A 12307-nucleotide genomic window follows, 5' to 3' on the forward strand; every position below is an offset into this window, starting at 1 on the left:
AAACCTTCCTGTTTTCCTTTCATTCATAATATATGAACAGCTTTTAGTACATAAGGAATCCTGGTACCTGCTTAAAATCACCTTTTAGTTAATAAATTCAGTTTTATGCAGCTGGTTAAGCATCCCATCGATATTTTGAAGCTTCTGGTTGTTTAAAGTCCCACTTTGATCCTCTTTTAGCGTTTCCAGTGTTCCCTTTACTTAGGATTTTGCCATTTTTAGCTGTAACCAAAATTTAAAAAAAAAAATCCTGTGTCATTTTCTAGGACCTCATTTCTTGCAGAGCAGCAGGAGTTAATCAGAAATTCCCCCCGGAGTTGTAGGTGGAACTGTTGGCACGGAGTAAGCCTGCCTTCATTTCCTATCATCCCTTGGTTTACATGCTCTACCGCTAGCGTAAAGCCCCTCATACCCACCAACTTAAATTTAGGAGTAAAAACAAAAATGGCGATCAATGTGGTAGCTATCCAGCTGTGCAGTTTGGAGCCAGACGCCACGAGGAAAACATGGATCTATTTGTCTGCAAGGATGCACGGATCAGGGAGCTTGTGGTCTGTCGATTGGAGATTTTACGTAACAACTACAAGCTTTTTTCATCTGCTCCTGATTCACAACCATTTCAATAAATAAATACTCAGAAACTTAGTTTTATTCTGAATTTTATATTTATATATATATATATATATATATATATATATATATATATATATATATATATATATATATAGCCACCAGAACATGTTTAAAAACACAATTTTCATTGGAATGAGTCTATAAACTCTTCAAGTTTGGGCCAAAAATCATTAAACCCCGTCCAAAAGCGGTGCTTCCTTCCTTTTGCGGGATCTATTTAGAGTCAGTCGTCCGCTTGTTTGCTGTTCATCTCAGTGTGAAATAAACTCTGGGCTAATGCTGGTGAAGTCTGGCTGAACTTTGTGTTCCTCACGGCCACTCTGGCTGCTCTCCAGCGCTGGCTTGCAGGTTGTTTTTTTTTACCTGAAAGGTTAAATTTCGCTCTCGACTTTAAAAAAATAAAATAAATGTTTAAAAAAAACTGACAGGCAAAAAAAAATCCTCTCTGCTTTGAATTGGACCAAATATGGGCTCATTCGGCTCACATAATTTGTAGAATGAGTCACCGGCAGCAGAAGTTTTTTCAGCAAAAATCTAACTAAATCAAACGCTCTCCCTGGTTTTCTGTCCCTCTTATTTCCCCTCCTGAAATGACCGCGAGCAGAGATCACCCAGTTTGTCTGCGGTGAGGAGTAATACTGTTGCAGCATAAAGAGTTTCTCCCCTTCTGGTTAATTTCCTGGAAGCCCGCAGGGCCAGCCGGTGGGGGGATTTAACAGAGGACTTCTGACAATCCTGAGGAGAGCTGACACAGAGAGCGCCAGTCGCTCCATCACTTCAGGCCAGATTGGAAGATGCCCAGCATGAAGGAGGCAGATGAGACGAGCGGAGGAGGGGGGGGGGGGGGGGGGGGGGGGCTGAGAGGAGCACCACGAGGGCACACTGCCACACAGAGGCCGCGGCCGACACTGCAGCCTCACAACCCCCCCCCCAATGGTGACTATTTCTGCCCCCGTTTCTGCCCCTTCATGCGCTGTCCTGCAACCTGAGGCTCCGGAGCCGCATGTGGCTCCTTCATCTCTCCAGTGTGGCTCTTTGGCTTTGGAGAAGACCACTAACAATTTCCAGAAATAATATGTTTGTAGTTTTGGTTCAATAATTTTAGCTAATCAGGTTTTATCATTAATTTATTTATTTATTTTTTATTACTAACCCCAATAAATGAAGACCAAGTAGGCTAAAAGTGGTTTATTAATAGAACACGTGTAAAGCACATATAGATTCAAAATTATTAAATATAACAAGGGTATTTTCTGAGCGATATGGGGAGGAGGGGGGCGAGACGTGAACTGCTAATGATGTCAGGGCAACATGATGTCCTCTTGGTCCTTTACGTGAGTAAAGTGTTGCATATTTTATTTTTTTTTATTTTTTTCTTTTAACTTGTCCTGTCCAACAGCTAGGCAGACAGATGAGAGCTGAGGGCCTCTTGGGTTGGACATATTTTACTTTAACAAGAGGGGTTATTAATCTTCAGACAAACCAAAGGTATGTCTGAATAAACCCCTTTTGTAATTGAGGCCAAACTTTATTAATTTCAAACATGTCTGAAAATCTTTGGTGTTGGACCGGACGGAAAAGGAAAGAGGGGAAGAAGAAAGAGGGACGTTAGAGAGAGGGGGGGTAGGGGGTGATAATAGGAGGGGAAGGGGGATAAGACCATGAAGCAGCATAAAGCAACAAGTTTACTGGTTGTTAATCATTATGGTAAGGTTCAAATGTAAAAAAAAAAAACAAAAAAAAAGGGCGGAGCCTGTCCACACACACACTCAAATGTTATAAACACACCTGTTAGTTGCAAAAATGTCCACCTGTCGACATGTACACAAAACAGATAGTGTTCACACGCATACTTATGCCTTAAAACCAACTAGTGTGAAATATTTCAGTCATTCAGTCTGTTGAGCTGACACCTGTGCTCAGGTGAGTGTTTATGTTCTTCTAAAATGGATGGTGGAACGTGAAAAGAAGGAGGGAGAGTGCCCAGCCATCCCCACCCCAAGACCCCCACCGCACCAGCAGCGGCAGCCGGATTCCCCCCAACACCACACGGGAACCGGCAGGGAACAACCGCCGCCCGGGCGACCAAGCCCGCCACCCAGGCCAGGGCCAGCAGGGCCGCCGCAAGGCCCCCAGAGCCAGAGAGCAGGGAGGCACGGAGGGAAAGAGGGCGCCGCCCCAGCCCAACCAGGAGAGCAGCCCCCCCGCCGCGCCGGGAGAACCCAACGCAGGGCCCCACCGGAGAAGGACGCCCACAGCCCCAGACGAGCACCCCACCACCACCCAGGAGTTCCGGGCATCCCCCCGCCCCAACCCCAGGTACGGGCCAGGACCCCCCAAGGGAGACCCACTCCGCACTCCAGGCAGCCATCCGCCCGGCCAACGGTTGGTCCAGGGAGGAGCGAGGCAGGGGCCCGCCGCCCCCGCCCAGGAGGGGGGAACCCCGGGGAAAAAAGAGGGCCCACAAGGGGTGTTGTAAATATGGCCCGACCAGGCTCGGCCACAGTTGGAAATTTGGCGGGGCCCAGCACTCAGGAGCAAGGACCAGAACCCACCCCCCAGGGACACAAACACCCCCGGCTCAGATGTAATGTGAACCCCCCCACCGCGCGGAGAGAGCACCGCCGGGCCCAGGAAGCCAGCACCCCGGGGACACAGCCGCCGTTGCAAAGGGGCCCGTACCCCCCACCAGGGAAGAGGCAGGGGACAGATGGTCCTAGGTCCCACCTTCCTTGCAAAATGTGTGTGCGTGTATGTGTGTTTGAGAGAGTGTGTGTGTGCATGTGTGTGTGTTTATGTTGGGATGTATATATTGAGGGGGGAGGGGTGTGTGTACTAAGGGGGGTGCGGTTAAAATTGGCGGGTAGGGCACTAAGGGGACGTCTCCTGATTACTCACAGTGACGTCCCCTCACCCTCCCCACCAAGGGGCCCTAAATGTCTAAGGTGCGGTTAAAATTGGCGGGTAGGGTGCTAGGAGGAAGTGTTGCATATTTTAAATGTTTATGTTAAATTTTGCATAACGGCGCAAGGCTGCGTTTTTCAGCTGATTGCGTTAACACTTCACTGTCAAGCCTCTTTTAGGAATCCACTTTTATGTGTGAAAACGGTTCAAAAGTTGGTCCGAAGAGCATCAACACTGCTGTTACAAGGTTGATCTCATGCAGTTTTGGAACAATACTGCCCCCCAGAGGAGCAGCTGGAATTGCGTAACAGTTGGGTCAATGTTTTGCCCCCCCCTGAAAGTGCAGTGTGAAAGCGGGACAAATGAACGAGTGGAAGGCGACACGTTTTGAAGCCTCCTTCAGGCTCATCACTCCATGTGGCATCACGGTCGGGTTTGGGTCACTTTTCCATCATCAGTACAGGATCTGTGGATGAGCAGAACGCAGAAGAACGTTGGTTAAAGCCCCAGTGAACGTGTGATTCTGCAAACCAAACCGCTGCTGCAGTTTCTATTTATGTGTTCAACGTCTCGGATTTCTCATGTTGTGGGTCTATTTTGACGGTTTGGGAACTGAAGGCTACTAAAAAAAAATTTTTCTCTCACATCAAAGTCAACAACAGCACAGCTGTGGAAGCAGCTCCTCTGCCCATCCATTAAAAGCCCCCACAGGGTCTGAAAGCTGCCCCCCCCCCTCGCCGGCTGTCTGTGTCTTCACACCTGGTTTCAAGGTGAGGCAGCTGGGAGGCAAAGTGTGCAGAGTAGTTTGTGTCCAGGCCCGCCCCCGCCGCTTGTTCCTTTGACTCTCAGCATTCAGGTGGAGCCACTGATTAATTAAACATCCCTGGGGGGTCATGAAGTCGTGGAGGGCGGTGTAATTTATCATCGGCCTGGTGTGTAATGGAGTGTGGTCGGCTGCAGAGCTCTCGTTAGGAATGATAAACTCAGCTGCTGCACCCAAGGCCTCCGCATAGTTCAGAGGAGGAGGGGCTACACCGGTACAGAACCCGACCAGCTCTCACCTCCACCTGTCCAGAACCCGACCAGCTCTCACCTGCACCTGTCCAGAACCCGACCAGCTCTCCTCCACCTGTCCAGAACCCAACCAGCTCTCCTCCACCTGTCCAGAACCCGACCAGCTCTCACCTTCACCTGTCCAGAACCCAACCAGCTCTCCTCCACCTGTCCAGAACCCAACCAGCTCTCACCCACACCTGTCCAGAACCCAACCAGCTCTACTCCACCTGTCCAGAACCCAACCAGCTCTCACCCACACCTGTCCAGAACCCAACCAGCTCTACTCCACCTGTCCAGAACCCAACCAGCTCTCACCTACACCTGTCCAGAACCCAACCAGCTCTACTCCACCTGTCCAGAACCCAACCAGCTCTCACCCACACCTGTCCAGAACCCGACCAGCTCTCACCTGCACCTGTCCAGAACCCAACCAGCTCTCCTCCACCTGTCCAGAACCCAACCAGCTCTCACCCACACCTGTCCAGAACCCGACCAGCTCTCACCTCCACCTGTCCAGAACCCGACCAGCTCTCCTCCACCTGTCCAGAACCCAACCAGCTCTCCTCCACCTGTCCAGAACCCGACCAGCTCTCACCTTCACCTGTCCAGAACCCAACCAGCTCTCCTCCACCTGTCCAGAACCCAACCAGCTCTCACCCACACCTGTCCAGAACCCGACCAGCTCTCACCTCCACCTGTCCAGAACCGAACCAGCTATCTCCTCCACCTTTCCAGAACCAACCAGCTCTCCTCCACCTTTCCAGAACTCAACCAGCTCTGCAGGAACAATGTGCAAATATGTTTCAGAAAACATTTTTGCTTTAATTTGAAACACTTAATTGTTCGAGTTGTTTTAGTTAAATTTCATAAAAACAAGAAGAAACTTTGATTTTTACTCCTTTTTTAATATTCACAACCACCTGTCCAGAACCCAACCAGCTCTCCTCCACCTGTCCAGAACCCAACCAGCTCTCACCCACACCTGTCCAGAACCCGACCAGCTCTCACCTCCACCTGTCCAGAACCCGACCAGCTCTCACCTCCACCTGTCCAGAACCCGACCAGCTCTCCTCCACCTGTCCAGAACCCAACCAGCTCTCCTCCACCTGTCCAGAACCCAACCAGCTCTCACCCACACCTGTCCAGAACCCGACCAGCTCTCCTCCACCTGTCCAGAACCCGACCAGCTCTCCTCCACCTGTCCAGAACCCAACCAGCTCTCCTCCACCTGTCCAGAACCCAACCAGCTCTCACCCACACCTGTCCAGAACCCGACCAGCTCTCACCTCCACCTGTCCAGAACCGAACCAGCTCTCACCTCCACCTGTCCAGAACCCGACCAGCTCTCACCTTCACCTGTCCAGAACCCAACCAGCTCTCACCCACACCTGTCCAGAACCCGACCAGCTCTCACCTCCACCTGTCCAGAACCGAACCAGCTATCTCCTCCACCTTTCCAGAACCAACCAGCTCTGCAGGAACAATGTGCAAATATGTTTCAGAAAACATTTTTGCTTTAATTTGAAACACTTAATTGTTCATCGAGTTGTTTTAGTTAAATTTCATAAAAACAAGAAGAAACTTTGATTTTTACTCCTTTTTTAATATTCACAACCAAGCCTTTAGTAGGAAGTGATACAAAATGCAGGAAACATCAAACCAAACTAAAGTGTAAATTGACCAAAGCAGGAAAAGTCACATGTAGTCACAGGTTGATCTGGTTTTACTAGCAGAGATCGGTGGCCCTCTAAAGGGAGGCTCGGGACCCCCACAGGCCACTATCCAACCCCCACCTGGAAACACAGACCACATTTAGAGGGACTGATGTCCCCCATGGGCCATTCTTACTAGAAAACCAATCATCTGTGCCTCATGTGTTTTATTTACACGCGTGTTCTGTCTCGTAGAGAGTGGTATGATTGACCTCACATCCAAGTTCTAACTGTATCTGCTCTATTGAGTCTTTTATGATTCAGCTCAACCATCAAAGCTCGGGTTTGTATGGGCTGTGAAGTCTTAAGTCCAACTGAACTTGAAATGATCTGATTTTCCCGGCTGCTGTGGATTCAAAGCGTCTGAAGTACTTAAGGAGTCAGAAATGTTCGTTCTGAAGATACCAGGTAATCTTAAAAGCACTCCTCCTCCAATTCAAGGGGTCAGATGTCTCTCTCAGTGCTCTGTTTAGCTCCTGGTTCTAGCAGTCAGAGTGAAGGGGGGCCAAAAAAATAGGACCTCTTAAAGGCGTTTGTTCCTGGGAAAGGTCCCTGCGATCAAAATCCAGCACTCTGTAAACATCCAGAGCTTCGTTAGCATGCACAGAGAGTCACCTCCACCCTATCCTGCTTAGCTTCAACCAGTCCTGCTAGAAATAGCCGCTTTCGACCTTCTTCTGAGGAAACCGTCGCCTCCTGAAGGTTGCAAAACCAAAGAAAAATGAGGTGACTAAAGAGGGAAAAGAGACGCGCGGTGCTCCTCTTCATGTTCCCTGAGTGACCTTCCTCTTCAAAGAGGCTAACAGCAGATCCAGAGTCCATTCGTTTAACTGGCAGACAGACGCAGGAGTGCAGGTTTAGACCTATTTTCCAACTCCAAAAAAGAAAAACGGAACCAATTCAGCTGAAAGTCCCACTCCGATCATCAATGAAATGTTAAAAAACACAATGAGAAAGCGGAAAAGGTAGGCACTAAAGGACATCACTGATTGGATGATGATATCCAGTATGGCTTCATGTATAACTATCGGTTGAAATGATGGAAAAACGTCATCGTCCAATCAGATGTCGCATAGTGTCTATAGTGTCTACCTTTTCCGGTTTCTCGTTGAGTTTCATTTCATTTTGTGTAACGGAAAATGACTGTCTTTTCCCAAAACGTTTTTTTTTTCATGTTTTGGTTTCTGGAATTGTGTTTTGTTTTTCTGAAATACAACGCTATTTTTTTAAATTTTTACCTTGTATTTTTAATTGTCATTGGGACCTTTAAAATATTTATGCATCGAGCGATTTGTTGATGTGATTTGCACCTCAGGGCCACCATAATGGATGAACGGACGGACAGACAGTTGGATGAATGGATGAAGACGAAAAGACCTGTACAGGGGGAACCCCATCTTCACCCAACAGTATATGGGATAGGTGGATGGATGAATGGAGAATTGAACACAATATACCATCAGTTACATTTTGCCAAGACAACTTTAGCCGAAGTTTTCCTGTTAAGCTCCTGGTAGTTTGCATTTTTGAATAAAGTTTTATATGTCTGACCTAAAGGTTTCAATATATCGTGAGATAAATATTTATGCATCACACATTGTTTTGTTTTAACTGAAAGTTCTTTATCTTAAAAAAAAAAACAGAATGTTGTGCTTTTTGAATTTTAAAATTATTCACCAGAATGGTATTTTAGTATCTATTTCTAAATTTCATCCTCAAATCGATTCTCTGGTCTTTATTCTAATTTCTTGTCCATTTTGCCATCTGTGATGTTGACCCAGCCGGGCAGGTCTCCCTGTTTAAGTCATGACTTTTTTTTTTTGCAAAAAAATGTGAAAACAGGACAGAAGAATATTTTCATGCAAATGTAAGACACTTTCATGCATCCTTACAAATACAAGTATGAAAGTCAACACCTCCCACGGACTGTGACCAAAAGGCTAAAGTAAGGGCAGCCGTTGACAGAAGGAGAAATCCTTCATCACCTCCCGACCCACAAACGTCCTCTTAAACCAAAGATAAAGAGAGCGGCCATCCTTGTTGTTGTTTTTTATTCTGTGAGTCATTTGCCCTTTTGGTAAACACATTATTCAGTCTGTGCCTCGTATTTAGGCGCTCTCTGGAAATTGTTTCTCTCTGCATCTCATATTCCGGCTAAGCAGATGTTAATAACTGTAATTAGTCATCTTCCTGTGAGACACATTCAGGCTGCAGGCTTCAGAAAGCTGTCTTGTTAAGTGACAAGCGGTTCTAAAAAATCCTTCCCCGGACTAAATTTGCTGCGGCTGCCACATTTTTCTTCTGCCGTGGAGCTTGAAAAGTGAGCCGATGCTTCAGACACGAGCAGAGGACGAGCCGAGGCCTTGATGATGCAACGGGGAAAGAGAGGCTGAAGATTTTCCTTTGATGAAGTGAAATTTTCTTGGTACAAAACACACGTTTAAAGAGGAAAGTTTCAGCTCGCCACAGCTTTGATCCAAAAGGCCGGTTTCTTTGTTATAGTGGAGTCGAAGAACTAAAAGCAGCCTCAGTTTCCCTGCATGTTTCAGCAGCGGGGCTCTGGCTCCTCTTAATGTTGAGTGTCGACAAGCGGGACTGGAGCAGCACGCCGAGGCCGATCCTCGTCCTGCTGAGCTACAGAGGCGTGACTGAGAGGAACTTCCAACCAGGCAAAGAACAAACCCAGGAGCTGCTGGAACATCAGAACATCAGCTGATCACTCAATGACTGTATCTCTCTAGTGCACCCAAGGCACTTTAACGTGGGTCATCTGGACCCTATCACAGATGACCCCACCGTTACATTGACGTGTTCTCCCTACCATGACTAAGGTGGATAAAGGTGGAAAGATTTCATGTAATCCATGGACACCAGTAAAGATCACAAATCATTGAAGAAAAAAGGTTCAGAACACTGTCTAGTGGGTCTAGATGACCCAACTCCCAATGGAAAATTGCCTAGGATAGCACAAGGGTTACACAGTGTGCTTGAACCTTTATCTTCAATGATTTGTTGAAATTTCCGGTTCCGGGTTACAGCAGCAGGACGCGTGGCGTGCCTCTCTGCGATTACAACTATCTTCAAATTACTTAAAAAGTTGATTTTTCTCCAAAAAAGAGAGCTGACCATGCCCCCAAAGAAACCCCAGGAATATGAAGAACTCAAAAAGTCTCTTGACATTATTCAAGAAACGCTGAAAAGTTTTATGGATCAAGTGTCGGCTAAGCTAACACCGTTCTGGGAGATGATGGAAGAGTTCCGAAGATTTCGGGCTCAAAACGAGCAGCGAGAAAACCAGGTCGAGATTCTGGAGAAAAGACTGGACGATGTGGAACAGCAAGTAAGGATGAATAATGTCATTCTCACTGGAGTACCAATCAAGCCTCAAGCGAAGCTGAATACAGCTGGAGCCAGCACTGCTAATGCTAGCGCTAGCGTAGCTGGCAGTGCTAATACGGAGGTCAGTGGAGAGTCTCTGGAACAGCAAATACATTCATTTCTCACATCTAAAGTGATTTCCCTGGATCTCAATACCATCGAGACCTGCCACCTGCTCCCCAGGAGAAAGGAGACGGATAAACCAGCGATCCTCATCAGGTTTGTGAATCACAAACACAAGCTAGCTTTGATGAACCAAAGGAAACACCTGAAAGGTTCGGCTGTTTATCTGAACGACCATCTGACCAGGAGGAATGCTGAAATCTCAAAACATGCACGGCTTCTCAGGAAGCGTAAGCAGATTGAGAACACTTGGGTTAAAGGCTGCAGGATTTATGTCAAACCGCTCGGTCCAGAGGACCGGTCCAAGGTTCTGGTTGTGAGCACCATGAAAGACTTTGAGAAGTGTTTGATCATGGTCGTCTGAAACAACATGGAGTAATAAACCAAAGAGCCAAATAATTTCAAGAAATATGACACCAGGAATCATCACTTTCTCCATCGTCTGACGTCACCTGAATAACAGCAGAGAGTTCTGACCTGCAGACAACTTGACCTCAACTTTCACCGCAGCTGATATCAGCTGAAGAAGGATATGGACCTGAATCTAATGTCTGCAGTCATAACATCGAAGAGAACTATTAACTCTATTTTGAACCCAGGAGATCAGCTGTTATCAGTAAAAGAAGAAATACCAACCTTGGATAATCGACAGTTATGGACCCTTTTTATTTTTCCCCAACAGCATTGCTTTATTATAAAAAAATAAAAAAATAAAAATAAAAATATATAAAAAGAGTAAAACAAATGATTAATCACTTTTGAAAATTGTTAAATTGATTGACTTTTGATGATATTACTTCACTAGCTCCTAAAATTGAAAAATTGATTCAAAAATCTTTCCTAATGTAGCATAACTTTGCACATGTTTTTAACTTTTGATACTTGATGAAATTTTGCTATGAAAACTCCTGAAACAGTGTTGTGTCTATTTTACTGGTATAGTATTATTTTTTAAAGCATATGAATGATTTTTAAAAGTAACATAATTTGCATATATTTCAGATGCTGCATTTGCCATGTTAATTTCTAAAATAGTTATTTTTGACGTAGTACTTAAGTAATTCATCTTTGGCATGTGCCTTATTGATACCTTATGATTCTTAATTCTGTCTGATAAAACCTAGGAACCGGATATTGATAAATCATGTAATAAAATGGTTATAGTATAACGGGGTGGAATTATATAAGTTCGCTTCCTTCCACTCCCTTTCAAGCAATATTTATTAATTATGTCTAATTATCCTAAGTTTGATTAGTTACTGTATGAATGTATAACTGATGTTTATATTGCTTTTGTGTATAACTTCTATTTGATTGCTTGAAATAAACCATTTCAAATCAAATCAAATCAAAATTTGTGATCTTCACTGGTGTCCATAGATTACATGAAATCTTCTTCACCCTTTTCCACCTTTGTCATGGTGGGGAGAACACGTCAATGTAAGAGTGGGGTCATTTTGACCCCACAAGATAGCACAAGGGTTAAAAGAACTGGACTGAGCGAGGGTGACTTCCGTGGCTTAGTTCCGGCTCCTGACGCTACCCGATCCGTATACCGTATATGTCAGCGATCGCCAACCTTTTTCAGGCCACGGACCTTGAATGTCAGTTTTTTCCAGAGACCGGCCTGCACGAGGCTGAAGTGGGCATCCGATGTTTTTAAACTCATACAAACTTTAGCCTCAAATGGGTAAAGTTTATCTCAATTTTCTGTTAAAAAAAAATCTGCAGCTGCTTTAAACTTTATGTGTACGCTGGATTTTGTGTACCGTTAAAATGCAATAAAGATTTTCCATCAAACCCATAACCGTCAAAGTGGAAGCCAAGAAAAAAAAATCATCAGCCTAAATGCATATAAAATGGTCACTAAAACTGGCATTTTCGAAATATAATAAAAATATTGTTTGAGTAACGTTATTAGCAGCATCCTAGTAACAAAAAAACGGTTAATGAATATTCTGCATTATTGTTATGGTGTTTGGAAACAACTGTCACAAGAAATCCATATTTGGAGTAAAGTCTCCTGGTTTTTGTTTGTTAAATGCCGATTTAATGAACAGTAAATGGAAACATGAACAACATAAGGTGTTGGAAAAAGGGGTGGGATCATACAAAATGTTTCTACTACCCGCTCTTTTTCAAACACAGCTTTTTGTTTTGTCCGCCTTTTATTGACGTTTGTGTTTTTACATAAAAATAAAGTGTTTTGTTAAATTAGCTAACTTGGGAGGTTTCAATTGAGATGTTGGCCCAGCCGCTTAAAAAAAGTAGCAGAAGGATCTTGAACCCGTGAGTGAGCGACTTGACATGCGTCAGGAGCGAGTCGGATGTAGTGGAGAAAATCCAGTCGTTTTTCAAAATAAAACTTCCCTCTGAATCAGATATTAAAGAAAATCTGAAAAAATGTAGGACCGTAGCGGTCCGTGGTCTGGGAGTTCAGCGCTACCGTCTTTCTTCACTTCCTCTCATCTGCAACACTGCAACAAGTTTAGCAGTTTGAA

Source organism: Oryzias latipes, chromosome 13 (assembly GCF_053564925.1).
Source record: "Oryzias latipes strain Hd-rR chromosome 13, Olatipes_Hd-rR_3.1".
Classification (NCBI taxonomy): domain Eukaryota; kingdom Metazoa; phylum Chordata; class Actinopteri; order Beloniformes; family Adrianichthyidae; genus Oryzias; species Oryzias latipes.